Source organism: Chrysemys picta, chromosome 1, assembly GCF_011386835.1.
Source record: "Chrysemys picta bellii isolate R12L10 chromosome 1, ASM1138683v2, whole genome shotgun sequence".
NCBI classification, from domain to species: Eukaryota; Metazoa; Chordata; order Testudines; family Emydidae; genus Chrysemys; species Chrysemys picta.
The window spans coordinates 281,552,288-281,570,974 of record NC_088791.1 but is presented as its reverse complement, the minus strand read 5'-3'; the positions used below and the strand labels follow the sequence as shown (position 1 = coordinate 281,570,974).

Here is an 18,687-nt window from a genome sequence, read left to right as displayed (position 1 = left end):
AAAAATAAAGCCATTTTCCAAGCTGTCTGAACACTGATAGAGAATCAATTCTTAGGTGACACTAATGAATGGGGAAGTGTTTACACGGGCTGGAGATGAGCCACAACTGTCCACAAGGAACAAAAATTTATCAACTACCCATTAGGTCACAGATCTGCCTTAATTCAATGCTTTACCAGTTTCAGCTGGGGGAGACAGTCTGATCAGCTTGACCTGAAGCTAATGAAAACTTTATATGAGCTTGAGTGAGCTTGGAAGTTCTTTGCTCTATGAAGTAAATAAAAGTTAGTAGGAGGTTTAGCAAGTTTCCATTATATGACAAGCAACCATCACTTTTAGCATTACCAAGTGACTTACACAGCACAGCCTCACTCTTTTCTGTATATACTTCAACACCAGAACAGATCTGTGTAAACATATTTCCTCCCTTCTGCTGCACTGTGTTTCTCACCTATCCCCAATTGGCATCTGGACTCAGGAGGCACATAGCGGCCATGCTGTTCTGTGCACAATGACAGACAAACAAAAGAACAAACAAGCCTGGGAGAGTTAGTAGGTTAACCTTAGGGACCTCTCTGAGTTTCACTCTGCCTCTGTGATCCTCCCACTAAACACGAGCTCTCTTCTTCAATAAATGAAACCAATAATAAACATCTTTCCTCATGTCTCCCTGAGCCCTCAGGGAACTGTGCAATGTCAGAGTGTTGAAATCTACATAAACATGTCCTCTGACAGAGCTGACTTACGCTGTAGTCTCAGTGCTTTTAGCCTGCCAAAACTGGGAAATGGCATGTCTCAAGACACCTGTGGTCTCTAGCCATTAAAAATTCTTGGATCAGGTGCATATTGGTGCTGTATTACAAAGAATCATTTGATTCCATCAAACTAATTTTGAATCATTCTTGCCTGTTATATCTTCTCTTGACTAGAAGAGGGCAGTGAGAGAAAAAAAAATACTCAGCTTTCTTAAAGTTCTTCTGTTTGAAGCATGAAGAAAAGATGACACATTAATTATCAAATCTAGGTTTCCAAAAACACTAAAATGATGCTCTTTCAGGAACAAGGTTTAGAACACCAGATAAGACTAACAAGATTAACAACAAAGTCCAAATGTCCAGTCTATATCAGTAGTCTCCACAGTGGGGTGCGCAAGACGATCCATTGGAGGGCGCGGCAGGAGGAGCACCACCGGAAAAAAAAAAAGGGCGGCCGGAGGGAACGAGCGAGCGAGGAAGCTGCCCACCCTGCCCCCCCAGGCAGGGCCAGCCAGAACGCAGGGGCTTTAGGGGCTGCAGGGCCCTGGGCTAAGGGGGCCCTGGGGCACTGGCCTGCAGCTCTAAAGCCGCTTTCAGAATGCGGCCCTGAGTCCTCCAGCCCGTGGAGGAGCAGGGGCAGCTGCACAGCCAGCGGCCAGAAGAAGCGGCGCTTTCCCCTTCAAAGCCGGCTGGAGAGAAGCGGCACTTTGAAGGGGAAAGCGGCGCTTCTCTCCGGCCACTGGCTGTGCAGCTGCCCCTGCTCCTCCTGAGTCCTCCAGCCAGTGCTTGCAGAGTCGCATTCCGAAAGGGGCTTTAGAGCTGCAGGCCAGGGCCCCGGGGCCCCCTTAGCCCAGGACCCTGCAGCCCCTACGCCCCTGCATTCCGGGTGGCCTGGGGAGTGGGGAAGCTCCCAGAATCGTGGCCATGGGGGCGGTGCTGCGCTGTGCTGAGCCACCTGCACACCCCTTGCACCAAACAGGAGCTGCCCCAGGTAAGTGCTCTGCACCTCCTGCCTGCCCCAACCCTGAGCCTCTTCCCGCACCCCCACCCTGAGCGCCCTCCCATACCCTAACTCCCTCCCAGACTTTGCACCTCCACTCTGAGCCCCCTCCTGCACCCTAACCCTAACAGACCTTCAAATCACTGTATCACAAAGTGTTAAACCAAGATTTTCAGAAATAATGAAGTATATCCAATCACGTTGCTCTCACTAAAAAATATTATTAATAATAATTTTTTGTGAGAGCAAAAAGGTTTTTTGTACTGTTAATAAATAAAATACAATAAATTATTTAAAAAATATTGTTTATTTCATCTTTATCTCATCCTTTTTTAATTTCTATTTTTGTATGTTTTGTAATATACATAAAATATTATTATAGTAGTACATGTATATAATTTATACATAAATAAATATACATATATTGGGGGTGTGTACTCAAAATTTTTTTACTGATAGGGGTGCGCAATCAAAGAAGTTTGGAGACCACTGGTCTAGATGAAGAACTCTTGTGAAGGATACTATACACAGACAAGCCTCCAAAGTGTCATTTATATTTACTTGACAGAACCAATAAGATAAGTGATATGTTCTATGATTTAGGCCCCAATCCAAAGCCAAATGGAGTCCTTTCATTGACTTAGTGGGTGTTGGATCTGGCCCTTAGTGATTAACATTTAAATGTGGTCATAGTCGGAAAATTAACTGTTATAATAATACCTTCTCTTCCTACTTACCCTATCTGCTCAGACTGTTTGCAACTCACATTCACTTATTTTAACAACAAATATCAAGTTTTTACTACTGTTTGCACTACATAGACAACACCACTGTAGAAGAATGACCTAAATTCTGTTCTGTCTCGCCCATCATCAACAAAATGATTTATCTAAATTTGAACTGCAGAGGTTTTTTTTAGTAGAGATGATGTGAGAGGCAGAAGGAACACACATTGATTTTCACATCCAAGACTGTGTATGCAGACCTGCCAATTAGAAAAGTCATCTTTTGGCTTCTGAACTAGACTGACATGGAAGTCACTGAGAGAAAATAGAAATAGAACTCCATAGTGTCATTTTTAGAATTGTTTTTCAGCTCAAATTTCTGGGAAGCTTTTCTTACCTCTCTATATGTGTGCAACTCCCTTTAAGGGAACAGGAATTATGTATACATGTGGGAAGAAAAGACACTCGTAAAATTGTAATTTGCATGCCAAAAGTAAATATCTATAAATAAATATCATGTTTCCTCTTTGTATATGCACTCATTTATACAAGGATTCACCATGATTCTCCCTCACAGTGATGCTGTTTGGATGCAAGTCCATTGACTTCTAATGAGTTTCTACCAATTACACTGGTGTCACTCAGTTCAGAACTGGATCCAAGAAATTGTGGGAAGATTCTACATTTCACTATGGAGGGTTTAAATGGGTAAATAGGCCCATTTCTGCTCCCACTGAAGTCAGTGGCAAAATCCCTATTGATAACCAAGAGGACAGGACTGACATTGTTTCAGTCTGCAAAAGTTATGCTATCAGCATTTTCAGCTTGCATATGATAGAGACAATGAATATTGAACAAAATAGTAGGGCTATCAAGCGATTAAGAAAATTAATCACGCTTAATCATAAGCTTAAAAATAATTGTGATTAATCGCGCTGTTAAACAATAATAGAATAACATTTATGTAAATATTTTTGGATGTTTTCCACATTTTCAAATATATTGATTTCAATTACAACACAGAATATGAAGTGTGCCGTGTTCACGTTATATTTATTTTTATTATAAATATTTGCACTGTAAAAACAAAAGAAATAGTATTTGTCAATTCACTTAATGCAAGTACTGTAGTGCAATCTCTTTATCATGAAAGTTGAAATTACAAATGTTAAATTATGTACAAAAAATAACTGCATTCAAAAATAAAACTTAAAATGTTATTGCCTACTAGTCCACTCAGTCCTACTTGTTGTTTAGCCAATTGCTCAGACAAACAATTTTGTTTACATTTGCAGGAGATAATGCTAGCCACTTCTTGTTTACAATATCACCTGAAAGTGAGATCAGGCATTCGCATGGCACTATTGTAGCTGGCATTGCAAGATACTTACGTGCCAGATGCGCAAAAGATTCGTATGTCCCTTCATGCTTAAACCAGAGGACATGCGTCCATGCTGATGATGGGTTCTGCTCGATAACTACTCAAAGCTGTGCGGACCGATGCATATTCATTTTCATCACCTAAGTCAGATGTCACCAGCAGAAGGTTGATTTTCTTTTTTGGTGGTTCGGGTTCTGTACTTTCCATATTTAAGTGTTGCTCTTTTAAGACTTCTGAAAGAAGCTTCCACACCTCGTCCCTCTCAGGTTTTGGAAGGCACTTCAGATTCTTAAACCTTGGGTCAAGTGCTGTAGCAATCTTTAGAAATCTCACATTGGTACCTTCTTTACATTTTGTCAAATCTGCAGTGAAAGTGTTTTTAAAAGGAACATGTGCTGAGTCATCATCCGAGACTGCTATAACATGAAATATATGGTAGAATGTGGGTACAACACAGAGCAGGAGACATACAATTCTCCCTCAAGGAGTTCAGTCACAAATTTAATTAACACATTTTTTTAACGAGCATCATCAGCATGGAAGCATATCTTCTGAAATGGTGGCCAAAGCATGAAGGCACATATGAATATTTAGCATATCTGGCACGTAAATACCCTGCACTTATGGCTACAAAAGTGTCATGCGAACGTCTGTTCTCATTTTCAGGTGACATTGTAAATAAGAAGCGGGCAGCATTCTCGCCCGTAAATGTAAACAAACTTGTTTCTCTTAGCAATTGGCTGAACAAGAAGTAGGACTGAGTGGACTTGTAGACTCTAAGTTTTACATTGTTCTGATTTTGAATGCAGTTAGGTAACAAAAAAAAATCTACATTTGTAAGTTGAGCTTTCACGATAAAGAGATTGCACTACAGTACTTGTATGAGGAGAATTGAAAAATATTATTTCTTCTTTTTATCATTTTTACAGTGCAAATATTTGTATTGAAAATAATATAAAGCGAGCACTGTAAACTTTGTATTCTGTGTTGTAATTGAAATCAATATATTTGAAAATGTAGAAAAACATCCAAAATATTTAATTTCAATTGGTGTTCTATTGTTTAACAGTGTAATTAAAACTGTGATTAATCGCAATTAATTTTTAATCGTGATTAATTTTTTGAGTTAATCGCATGAATTAACTGCAATTAATCATCAGCCGTACAAAATAGCTGCAAGGGGTATGGTTATGTTTTCTTTTTGCACAAGCTCTTGTAATGATTTGGTGAAACAAACAAAAATAAAAATGAAAATCACTTACCTGGCCAACAATGCATCTCTAGGGAGATGTGAAATACGTCAAACATTATAACCTTCCTTAAAATGTTATATTTATGTACAGTTGTTAGGAACCAGTGCTTTTATTACTCATATAGTATCTGTATTTCACTCTGCTACTTGCAAGTAATGCACTCAGTGCAAACCCATGTAAACAAACGTAATATTTTAGGGCAAAAAAGGGAAAAAAAAGACAGGCTGAAAGACAAAAAGAGACAGAGATACATAGAATACTGCACAAAAGCAACTACAGTGTATTCAGTACAAACAACTACATTCATGGAATATTAAGGACAGATTTAAAACACTTAAGGAGTCAAAAAATGCACAGCTAAGGGCCACATTCAGTCCTTGAGTTCATGCACCGAGTTCCGATTGACTCTAATGGATCGGTCCTGCACCTGTATATATGAAGGCAGAATTGTACCCTCAAGCAACCATGACAATCTTATTGTGCACCCAGTGTACTCATATTATGCAAGGACCTAGACAGACAAATTTATCCCTGGTGCAACTTCCATTATCCACAACTGACTTACATCACAGAAAAAACTGGATCTTGGATCTTCATTATTACTAATTATTATTCTGATTACACCTTAATATTTATTTTATCAGCACTCACAATGAGCTCACCATTATGTTAAACAAAAAATAAAGACCATATCTCCACCAAAGAGGTATGTGACTGTACACAAGCTGATAATCCTGAGCAAGATATTCTCTTTTTAAATTATATACAGCTATTGAATTTATTAACAAGCAATCATGATGGGTTTGATCCTTCCTGAGCCTGAGTTCAGGAGAGGTGAAAAGAAGCCGGTTCTAGCTCCCTGACTCTCAAGGTCTACTCCAGCCATTATGACACTTAGAAATGTTTCCAAACAGCTTTAACTTGTGAAACTGGTCCAGAGTCCTTAATAGTCCCAATGCCAATGCAACACAGGTGTAGTGGAATGGATCTCCTTCACAATGACCTATCCAACTCCTGCTCCCAGCACACCCCGGCAGGGAAGAGGGAGGGTAGCTGACAAAAAAAAGAGCAGTAGGCTGACAAAAGCAGGAGGTTCATCTCCGACAGAGCCAGTTTCTAGCCCTTTTTAACTTCCTAGATGGCACACGGGGGTCAAATTGGATAACACAATATGGCCCTATTTGGTAAAATCTTAACATTAATTATAAATGTTTGGCTATCATTGCTATTGAATAAAATGTATAACATTTCTGTTCAATCATATTTATTTATTATTAATAGGAAAATATTCTTAATGATCGATAGGTCAGATTAAATTAGGTTGGACGAGTCTAGATCAGACTGCAGTTGGAATGATTACCACATATTTTTGTTTGTTTTCATTGTGGTTTTGGATAGAAAAATATTGATAATCTTTAGCATTCCAGGACCAATCTTTTCTGCTCTTCTCTTCAATTAGAGCAGTAAAGATTAAACCACATGTGACACTCACATGATGTAATACAAATGGACTGAGGACAGGCTTTTAGTTTAAAATTTCTTGCTGGTTGCCTTTCTGTTTATATTTTTGTCCATTGGCTGACACAGTTGAGAATTGCTCATCCTCCATTTCTTAAGTTACTTCTGAAATTGGGACCTGTTATTAAAAACACCTATGGGCATGAATAACTTAGTTCCCTAAACTTGAGTGTTATTAGGGCTAAGCCCTTACATCCCAGCCCTGCAAGCTGCTCCATACAGACAGACTGCTGGGCACATACAGAGTCCTGTTGGAGTCAATTGGTTTCCACATGAGACCTGGGGTCTGCCTGTGCAGACCATTTTCTACAATGAAAGCCTTTGGTGGTAAGCCCTTCCAGGGACTGATTGATCCTCCTTGTGTGCATTGGCAGCACCTACCGCATGGCAAGCACTAACAAAATGCACATACACCTCTACCCCGATACAACGCTGTCCTCGGGAGCCAAAAAAACTTACCGCATTATAGGTGAAACTGCGTTATCTTGAACTTGCTTGGTCCACCGGAGCGCACAGCCCCGCACCTCTGGAGCACTGCTTTACCGCGTTATATCCAAATTTGTGTTATATCGGGTCGCGTTATATTGGGGTAGAGGTGTAACTAATAAATTACTAATAATGATGATGAATGGTTTCATTTCTCTTAATGAAAATTTGAGTTCTTGACTAATATGATTATCTTCCCTTGGACTTTTTAATGTGCATTTTTCTGCAAGTGCAAAATGAATGATAATTTCTCTGTTGATGTTTTTTTTACCTAGTTTCCTCATACCTTAAATACTTTCCACAGTCCTTCATTTCATCCATCCCTTCCTATAATGCTCAAAAATATCAAATAAAGATAACCTTTCATTTGACCTTTCAACAGCTAAATATACTATAAAAAAATCAAACTGATTTTTTTCCACCTTCCCACTTTCAGAATCATTGAGAGCAGGAAAATTACGACTGAATTATTGCCTAGTATTTTTTTTTGTGTGGTCAAACCACCAACCCTCATTTTAAGTGAAGCCTTTGACCTACTTTAAACATTTAAAACCATATTTTCTTTTATTTTAATCTTGAAAATTCACATTTGAGCATTGGCAGTTTTAATGATGACAATAACAGTGTAAGAGAAAAAGCACTGTGCCAATAGAGGCCATCTTTAAAAAAAAACAACAACAATATACCTTACAAATGGATAGACAAAAGGCTACATTCTGGTCCCATTGATGCCCATGGCAAAACTCCCAATGACAGCAGGATTTGGCCTACTGACTGGACCTGATTCCCCTCTCATTTAAATGGAGAACAATCAGGAGTAAGTCCACTGAAGTCAATACCTTTACATGGATGTAAAAGTGGGGTAAGGCAGGGGCAAATCAGACCAATCGATCCTGATTGTATAATGGGGGTGCTGAGAGCCATTGAACCAAACTGTAAACCTTGTATATGACCCCCAGCACTCCTACTTCCAGCACCTACAACATAGGAAGTAATTCATATAAAAATGACTGATCTACATTTTTTCAGGTTGACTCTCAGGCAAACACCAAAGACATACCCATTCAGATATGTACCCACCCCATCTCCACATCTCCCACTGACTTCTAAGCAAGTTTCCTACATAGAGCAGCTACAGAATCAGACCCTATTGGAGAAAAATAATGAAGTGCCCCAGGGGGTTCTGTTACCATTTAAAAGAGCTCAATTTAATTCTCATTTTTGATCTCTTACTCCCTGCAAGACAAAACTTGAAGTCATTGTGATTCTTTCCATTGACTTTGATGGCTTTGGATCAGGCCCAAGATAAAGGGAGAGAGAGAGCTGAGGATGCTTCTCGGAGTGCGGCTCAACAGCAATCTCTCCGACGAAGTACATAGCCTCTGAAAGGAATCTTGTTCAGTATTTCTTCACCAGAGAAATGAGAGCTCTGACACAAAGCTTCTACATTGGGGAGGTAGAAGCAGTGGGATAGAGGACTCCAGTAAGGATTCAGCAGATTCCTTATGGAAATAATTGTTCACATAAAATATGTTGTCTGGATGTCTATGGTCAATATTTGGTTTGATTTCCAGAATAATCAGGAAATAGGACATTGTCAGACGGGGGGTATGACTTCAATGGCAGCTCAGCTAATCTGAAGACAAGAAGAGCTCTCCATATAATAATTCAATGTATTTGAATTAATTTGTATTCTGTAGATTTACTAATTAATGCTGCGATTTTCAAAGAGCTGGTGGAAGTTAGACACTGTGCAGCAGAGTTGCGTATCTATCTCCTCCAGGTCCCTTAGAAAATAGCCTAAAATTGCATGGATCATGGGCATCTTGGTAGTCTAATATCAGCGCAACCTGTTCCCTTCCACCTCTGGGTCTTGAGCTGGCCAAAGCTAAGAAACAAAGAAAGGAGCAGAAGGGCACTGTGTCATTTCTAACAACCTCGTCCAATCAAACCAGGAGCAAAAGCTGATATTAGCTAGGGAAATGAGGCATCGTGACGAATGCCACCAAAGTAACAGCACAGCAATGAAATACATACTTAGGGTGACTACAACAATATCCACTACCAAGCAGGGCTGAGTTAGTCATAATGCCAAACACTCAGAAAAATTTGTAAACAGTCTTTTACATATATGTTGCTTGTTGCCAGGAGCTCAACTTGTAATTCCCTCACAGCGCACCATTGCATGTTTATACTTTTTTATAATGTTTGAATGTTTCATGCATATTCAAAACGTCTTCCAAATAAAATGGAGTAACTACTTGTCAGCATTACAGCCAACTGTGCTGACTCCCACCCTGTTCAGTGCCCTGGACATCAGTGATGTTGCACAAGGCTCATAGTGTCTTCTGTGATCTGTTTTTGATTACCAACACTCTAAATGGCAGGAAGAAAGCCATATAAAGCCTATCCAGGTTGAACTGCAGTCCAGTGGATAACTAACCTCTGCTTTCCCACTTGTCACTTCCTAAACAGAATTTCTGCTCCTACAGTGATTTATCAGATGCCTTTCTATAGGAAAGCAATTGACTTCAGCACGAGTTGTGGGTCCTCGGCACCGCTGAATATCAGGCACTAGTTGTCTCGGGCTGGGCATCCAAATCCGGAGGCACATCAAATTAAGGAACACTTCTGAAACTTTAGCCTTAATCTGTCTGAGTCTCAACTGACTCATCTACAAACTCAGAATAACAATATCTACCTACCTTACAGATTGAGAGGCTTAATATAGGTAAAGCATTTTGAGAGCCTTGGATGAAAGACACTATGTGGAAGAAGATGAGGATGAAGAAAAAAGGAGGAAGTGATCTCTGAGCCTATTTTCATTATGGCTTGTTCTACTCTACTACACCTCTACCTCGATATAACGCTGTCCTCGGGAGCCAAAAAATCTTACCACGTTATAGGCGAAACCGCGTTATATCGAACTTGCTTTGATCCGCCGGAGTGTGCAGCCCCGCCCCTCCTCCCCCCCCCGGAGCACTGCTTTACGCGTTATATCCAAATTCATGTTATATCGGGTCACATTATATCGGGGTAGAGGTGTACTACTTTTAACTTTATCTAGGTTAAGGATTCCTACATTATGTGTTACCTTGCTTGAAAGCTCTTGCGTATTGAAATGTTGATATAGTATCATTTAATAAAAAAAGACAATGTAGCAGACTTCTGAGGCTGTGACAAACAACATTCATATTTGCCTCTATCTCTGCACTGAAAGCAAGTGCACATATGTTCTAGTGGCTTAAAACCCACCTTTAATTGTCTTGTTTCCACCATTTTTTTCATCCTTCTACTACCTCCTTATTATGAACATTTCAGAAATTTTCTCTACCCTTACAGGAAAAAAACCCTATAGAATTAAATGGAGAATGATACATTTTCTATAGAATTTTGTAACACGCTAGAGAATAATTTTTTGTTTGTTTAATTATAGGATGTTTAAAAAATTCTCTAGAAAGGAGATCTAAGAAAAAAATCTAGTACCCTATTGCTTTCACCCCATTATACAGAACTTACCCATAAAGATAGCTCTTTTGCTGCATAGTTATTTTCACCTTGTTTCACTGTGTATTCTAGTTCATATATATATATATATATAAAGTATTCTAGACAGCAGTCTGTTGAGGCTAGATTTATGGCCTAAGGTGTAGACAGCAGATGAAACCACAGCAAATGGAAACCTCAGCCACAAATCCTAAAAGGTTAGCATGCTCAGTATAAAAGCTCAGCCATTCACAACAGGAGGCAAAAGCAGAGAAAGATACCAAAGAGTTCTATTGAAGGCCAAACTTAACAATACAGCTGGCTTTGACATATACATTCATCTCCTTCCTAGCAAAAGATTGCATTAAATTAGAAATAACACTTTTAAGTGTCTATCACTTAAAAGATAGAGATTGGATTCTAATTTAAAACAAATCTCATTGTTCAAGCATTCTGCAGCTTCAAAGACAGACTCTTTCAAAATCATAGTTTGAGAGTTTCCTGTGGTTTCCATGGAAATGACCTTTTACTATTTCCATGGATCTAGTTTTATATATTTCTCTTCTACGAGACTTTATTATCTCAAGAAAGCTAACGTTCAACATGCAGTCCTTAAGTTACAGCTGCCCACTCACAAAAGAGAAAAATGATCCGACTCCTGGACCTCATGGGCACAGTCAGTTTTTGTACATCTTTTTAATACCATGAAAATGAAAGAGTGTTTTGAAAAAGATCACCTACTGCATGCTCTAAGTAGAGAGCTGTTACATACTGTGCTAGAGGTCCTAAAGGGCCTCCGGACTCTTTCTGCTCCCATCTTTTCCAAACCACTCCACAGCTTCCACAGAGGCAGAACATCTGGAAAAAAGATTGGACTGGGAATCCAGTGCCTCTGTAGGACTCGGGAATTATATAGCCATAAGCTTACAGCTCCTCCTTTCTGAGTTTACATTTGGAAATATTTTTCTTATCTTTTTTACATTCCTTCTTATTTGTTTTTGGTATATATCCAAATCCTTTCCTCCACCATCATGGTCAGAAGGTATGAAAACTTGGTGTTTTCCAAGAGACAAAGTACAAGGGGAGGGAATACCACATGAATAGCATTGCCTCTCCCTTGCTTGGATCTTCCTCTGTAGCAATCCAGATTCATGCCTCAGGAGGTAGTGTCCTGGAAATAGACATGATGGAGGAATGAGTTTTCATGCATTGTCACCCCATATTAACCCAGCTGAGATTCACCATTAAGGTCATAAAGTACCTTTGGAGAACACTACCTCCATGCCGTGAGCCCCCTCTATGCTGCCATTAAGATGCAATGGAATGGAGGGGCTCTGGAAACAGTGCAGTTCCATACAGATTAGACAGGACCACCCACCTTTTCCACAAGGAAGCAAACCCCACCTTACCCTCATAACAAGGGCATAATTTGAAGACAGAGGATTCATTCCCATGACACTGAAAGCAGAATTTTGCCTGGTGGCCAGAAGCCAGATGAGTTTTCTGGGCTAGCCATTAGAAAAATATCTTTTCTGAATAGCAAAATTGGGCACATTTCATATGCTAGTGACTGAGAGACAATGAACTTGGAACACCAGGATAACACTTTGACACAGTCACTTTCCAGAACTGAATCACACTGTAAGGATAAATTGGCTTTATTGTATCAGGTTTAAACTTAATTGTCGGTCAAGATTTAATTTAATTTAATTTAAAATGTGTTTAATAGATTTTTTTCAACTAAAAAAAAATAAGTATAATTAGTTATGCAGTTTTTAACGGCCTCTAAGTGCCTGATCCTAGAAATGTCCTAGGAACAGCCTTTTTCCATCTATTTCAAACAAGCTACAGAAACCAAAAGCACCTAATATTTAATTATAAAACTTTAGTTTTTACGGGGACTTTGTATTTATGAGTCTAATTTTAAAAAAAGTCTTTACCAGTATTACACATAGCACTTTAAATTATTAATGTGAAAGAATCAGATAAATACAGGTTTATCACTTATACTGTTTACTGGTGTATTTCACTCATAATGGACTATCAGGGTCTCATTCCATGGTCACTTGATGAAGCTCATCAATATGCAAAGGGCCAGAGCAAAGTTTATGCACCATTTCAGTCCCACTTAAACCTATGCCTTAAGTGGTATTTAAATGATACAGTGATACGGAACCTCTGCAGAGCAATGAATTTCACTCTGTGTACAGAACTCTCAGTACTTGAATACAGTGATAGACGTTAGAGAAATACTATAGACTGAGTAGGTAGACAGACAGACTTGGGAATATCAAGCATGGAAAAGCTACAGAGGCAGACACTGACTAAGAGCTGCTTAGTCAGGTTCAGCATTAAGTGCTCTGGCACTAATACAATGAAGTAATGTTGTGTTTCCAACAGTGCCAGAGAATATCTATGAAGGCTTTATTGAATTATTGTTTTTAAAGCATGAAAGTATTTTTATTAGCACTGGTAAAACTTTTCTATTTTCAAACTTATGTTTTTGACCTAAACTTACTGACAGTGTCCCTTTAATTTAGGCTTGAGAGTTTCAGTTATTCAAGTGAAACAACAGATATATACATTTGGCAAACAACTATTTTTTTGCATATGATCAAGTTATTATTTCTTCTAAATGATGCTAATTTCCCATTTTCTTGTACTTTAACTTGACATTCTTGTCATATTTAAAAAAGAACACTACAGCATTTCACTGTAATGGCCCCACACACTGACCATTACTGTAAAATACTGACATATTCCTTTTTTAAGAGTATACGTTTTAAAGATGTCAACATTTGTCTCTAACAGGATGACACTGTGTCGCCGTGAAAAGAAGCAATGTCAGCACAGGTCCAGAGAGACCACATAAGAAAGAATATTAATTAGAAAAAATATGAAACATAGTCAGTGGAAGCCTACGGGGACCATGCCAGTGTGAGCTACAGATCAGTAGAAAAGAGAAAGACGCAAAGCACAAAAAAGCTATGTCAAAATAATTTTATGAATAAAATACAAATACACATAGAGGCATGCAGAGTTAACATTACCGAAGTACTCTTAATTCAAGCCTATTGTGAGCAGGTATTACTGCACAGGGCCCTAAGACTTCTATGAGCAACTCCCATAATATGGAACATACCACTGCAAAAATAATTATTTTACAAACATGGGTTAAGAACCTGTATGGAGATAAATTCTCAGAGCACTAGATACATTGCAATATCTCCTAATCCTGCCATAATCCCCACAGAAAACTCCCACTGTTTTCTATAAACATCCCACATGCAAAACCATAGGAGGTCCGAGCTGTGACAGTTTGTTTGCAAAGAACTAGAGTGGGCAGATCCTGCATTCCTCATTCAAGATTAAACTGCCACTAGCCTCAGTGGTCATTCAACTTTAATAACAAATGCAAGATCCTGCTCAGGGGATGCAAACTTGCCTCTTTGTTGTTAGGACACTACTTAGGAAAGACAAATTTCCAAGTACAATCCTTGTGTAGGATATGTAAAACAGAATATGGAAAAAGAAAAGGGATTCAGCATTGTCAGAGCATTTTGCTGCGTATTCTCAGATTGAAAATATGGTGCTACTGTCTCTCAGAGGAACTAAGGCTCTTAAATTATTTTGTAATTAACATGTTCAGAATATTGGATGTATTTCAAGTACTTAACATTAAAATAAGAATGGAAAACATAAAAGGAAGGATGATATGACATGGGAATTGGATTCTATGTTTGTCATAATCTTTCTCCAATATATTTTTGATCCATCTAAACAGCTTTATAACTGGTTAAAACATGCCCCATACTTACTAGCTCTACAAACTGTTATAGACATTTGGATTCAGCAAAGGATTACCAGTATGTTCTTCTTAGTTTTTAATTGACACCACAGTTTGACTGGCCACAGTCAAAGCAGTATTGAACAGTTTCCATTTAGCATTTCTCATACATCCAAATTCTAATCCACCCACTCCTTTTGATAAGACAGTGAGTTGTGACCTGAAAAAAAATCTAATTATGTAGTTTGAGAAAAAGACTTGAACTTTTTTGTAAACAGTTAAAAAAAACGTTAACCAACAGTTACACGTTAAATTGCTTATGAACAAGACTTTATTTACTTGCAGAGCTTTACAAAGCAATCTCCCAAATATAGCTCTGTATAAGTATTGCACTTACAGGGGAAACAAGCTACAAACACAAGAAAGAACAGCTTTGCTAGTAACCAGTGGCAATGAATGCAATAGCTGTGAAGCTCTATGATGGGACATGACATACATTTCCCCCATAAATTTAGATTTAAAAGTTTTAATGTATGTATCTTGTCAGGGACCGCCAAAGCACATTATGTTTCTTCCCTCTGCAGTACAGTGACAAAATTCTGCTTCATGTTGCATGCAAGAAAACATTTTGTATGAAATGCAAAGTGAACAAGCAAGAATGGAATTGAACAATTTCCTACAGTAAATCTGCTCTCCATCAAATCTAGAGGAAGCCATTTTCAAAGAGAAAAACATTTGACTTCATTTCCCATTAAGCATGCTTTGTCACACATTGGCTGTTGGAAAGTTCACTCCAGTCTCGGCCTCTTCTTTCAAGTAAACTGCAAGACAAAGACGCTCAAGCACTTTCTGCAGCACTTCATGGGCAAAAGAAATGTTTTGTTTTGTTAAAAAAAAAATCCCATTAAATACATACATATAGAGGAAAGTGCCTGAGTATAACTTTCAGTTGCTTTTGTTAACATCTAACTTGACGGATAAAGAAATGTCACATAATGTAGAAAAAGTATGCACCATCAAACAACTGAGAGCTGACAATGCTGTTATGTTTGTTCAGTCAGAGTAATGCCTGATTTAAAGTTCAACACTTTTGTAGAATATTGCTGCTGAACTTGAATGTTTATTACATTCCTATTGGATACATAACAAATTTGCCATTTTTTCTTGTTTCTTGGGCCCACATGGTAATCATTACATAAGTCTTTAATGTGATGCAGCTGCAAAAAAAGCTAATATCATTCTGTATGTAAGGCACAGGAGGTAATTGTTCTGCTTTCCTCTGCATTGGTGAGGCCTTAACTGGAGAATTGTGTCCAGTTTGGGGCACCATGCTTTAAGAAAGATGTGGACAAATTGGAGAGAGTCCAGAGGACATCAACAAAAATGATGAAAGGTTTAGAAAACCTGACCAATGAGGAATGGTTAAAAAAACTGGGCATGTTGAGTTTTGAGAAAAGAAGACTGAGGGTGGACCTGATAGTCTTCTAATACACTAAGGGTGTTATAAAGAGGATAGTGATCAACTGTTCCCCACGTCCACTGAAGGTGGGACAAAAAGTAATCAGCTAACTCTGCAGCAAGGGAGATTTAGGTTAGTTATTAGGAAAAACGTTCTAACTATAAGGGTAGTTAAGTACTGGAATAGGCTTCCAAGGGAGGTTGTGAAATCCCCATTACTGGTGGTTTTTAAGAACAGGTTAGACAAACATCTGGCAGGGACAGTCTAGGTTTACTTGGTGCTGACTCTGTGCAGGGCGCCAGACTAGATGACATCACAAGATCCCTTCTAGTCCTACATTTCTAAGAATCTATGATTCTATGACTTGAAAAATTGGATCTTGAGCCTGCACTCTGGTTTGTATGAGGACAGTACCAAGCTCTGATTCTGATCTCACACATGTGGATAGAAGGAGAAATTATACCTATCAAGTTACAGTATTGTAAAACTGATATTTTATTATCAAAATTGGGCCCATTGCTCAGGGACAGCAGGTTTAATTCTTTCTGCCCCTAACAGCATGAATAATGATGAACAAAGGGCAATGTAACCTTTACCAAGTGCAAATTCTGCATAGGTGAACCAATATATTAAGAGCCAAATCACACAACATTTCACATGTTATTGAGCACTAACTCACAGGAGCACTGTATGATATTGAAATCAACAGGACCATTCGTAAGATCTAGAAGTGCCCACCAACTTGAGTCGAGACTATGAGATCTGGATCTAAATTACACAAATCATTTACCATTGTCACTTGTATTAAAATATAAGATATTAGAGTATATGGCAAAAAGGAGGAGAGGGAATGTGAACACCAGTAACAGCCTGCAACAGAAGGACATTCATCAAAAGACAATCACAGTATGAATGACATGGAAATAAGACAGACAGAACTGATGATGGGTAGCATGAAAATGGGCAATAGACTATGGTATGACATTAATTCTTGAAAAGTATGAATAATCATCTTTATTTATGCTATAGAATAGCACCGGTGTTATTCCTTGACCCTGGCTATACTTGCAAGATACAGACAATCCAGCCTACCTCCTGTTGGTCCTGAGTGTTTCCTCGAATGAGACTACTTCAATATCCTTTTCCATTTTAGGGATGAAAAATGTTTGCTTCTCTCTTGGTTGGAGTGTCAGGGTTTTAATTCAGCTGAGCATGTTGAGAGAGGCTGTCCATAGCATAGCTTTAATTATGCAAATAATACTAAATGTTGCAGAAACAGCAAAGCATGGAGATACTAGGTATCTCTGCAATGACCTGAAGGTGTTTTAAGAGCATGAATTTAAAATTCAGCTTTTCAAATGACAATTCAACTTTCTTTTTCACATTTTTTAAAGGAATCACGCTATAAAAAAAGAGAGGGGGCCAAATTCTCCACTGGTGTAACTCTATTAAAGTTGTTTGTCAGTAGTGACTTGGCCAAAGTGTTTTCTACATTGGGATCCAGTGTTGACCTGGATTTTACTGGGAACCATACATATAGGAAACAAAGGATGGCAGAATTTGACCCTTCAATTACATAATAACTCTGCCAGGTTCTTATTACAAAATCTCCATTTGAATTAGCCAACAGTTGGCTGAACCAGAGTTTAGAAAATATATTTGGATTTCTGAAAGAAATACTGAAATGGGCATGTTCCTAGATTTTAAAAATTTAAATGTGAATAACTGCACTGTAAAGGGATATATATCTCCGTATAGGGGGAACTGCTCAGCATTCACCTAACTCTGCTCCCACTGAAATCAATTGGAGTTTTCAAACTGACATCCATGGGAGCACTGTTAGGCTGACACTGAGTGTTTTTGAAAATTCCATCTATAAAATCTAAGGACCTGATCCCAGTCCCACTACAATGAATGGCAAAACTACTGTGGACTTTAATGGGAGAAGTCTCAGGCCCTAAGAATGTGTTGTCAATAATTTTTTTTAATGTCCCTAATTTTTTGTGTTTCCCAGGGAAAAAATATAACATGTTGTGCTCTTGGCTAGCTCTGCCACAGCAGTTAGCTGAAATAAAAAAACTTATATTCCTGAGCATAGCTGTCCCAATCAGTTGATGATGTTTATAAATGGGTGATGATATTTTGTCAAGAAAAAAACTACTGAGAGGTTTTATAAGCAAAACAATGTCATTTTTTAAAAAGGGTATAGAGAAAAGAAGTGAAAAAATTAGGAGCTTTTAAGAGGCTGATCCAAAACAGTTTTACGCAGGAGAAATCCTCACAGATTGTCAACGAAAGCTTTGCCTAAGTAACTACTAAGTAACTAATAAAAGAGCATTAAAAACAATGGCTAGGTAAAGAGTAAAAATGAAAGGCTATAAAACCGAGTGAACAGTGTATTTGAACACTGTAAATCTGTGAATGATTTTTTCCATTCATAGAAAGTTATAAAATGGTGATTTAGAATTTTTAAATTAATATACTCATTAGTATATGCCCAATGTACCTAAATGTTTTCCTCCATGTTTATTCCTTTAGCCCACCTAGTTTCTTCTGTACCTTTTTCTGGCTAGAACAGACCCACCAGTTATTGTATATTTCCTCATCACTGAGCCCAGTACACTGAAATACTACGAATTCTTGGCTTTTGCCTTCTCAAGCATAGATTACATAGGTGTCAGTAGTTCCTTTCTTCAGCAGAGCAGCTTTCTCTATTTAAAAGAAGACTGCTCTTCACTGAATGGAGATATGGCCATTTCTCATATGACAGACCCGATTTAAATCATTATGATGTGAAGCAGATTTACACACGCAGCTCGAGGAATGGATCTTACCAA

At 38.3% G+C, this 18,687-nt stretch overlaps 1 protein-coding gene across 20 annotated transcripts in view; it reads right to left on the bottom strand.

Moving 5' to 3' along the window:
* PCDH9 (protocadherin 9) overlaps positions 1-18,687 on the bottom strand; it is an 890,445-nt gene that overhangs the window by 834,806 nt on the left and 36,952 nt on the right. The gene's annotated exons all lie outside the window — the stretch shown is intronic.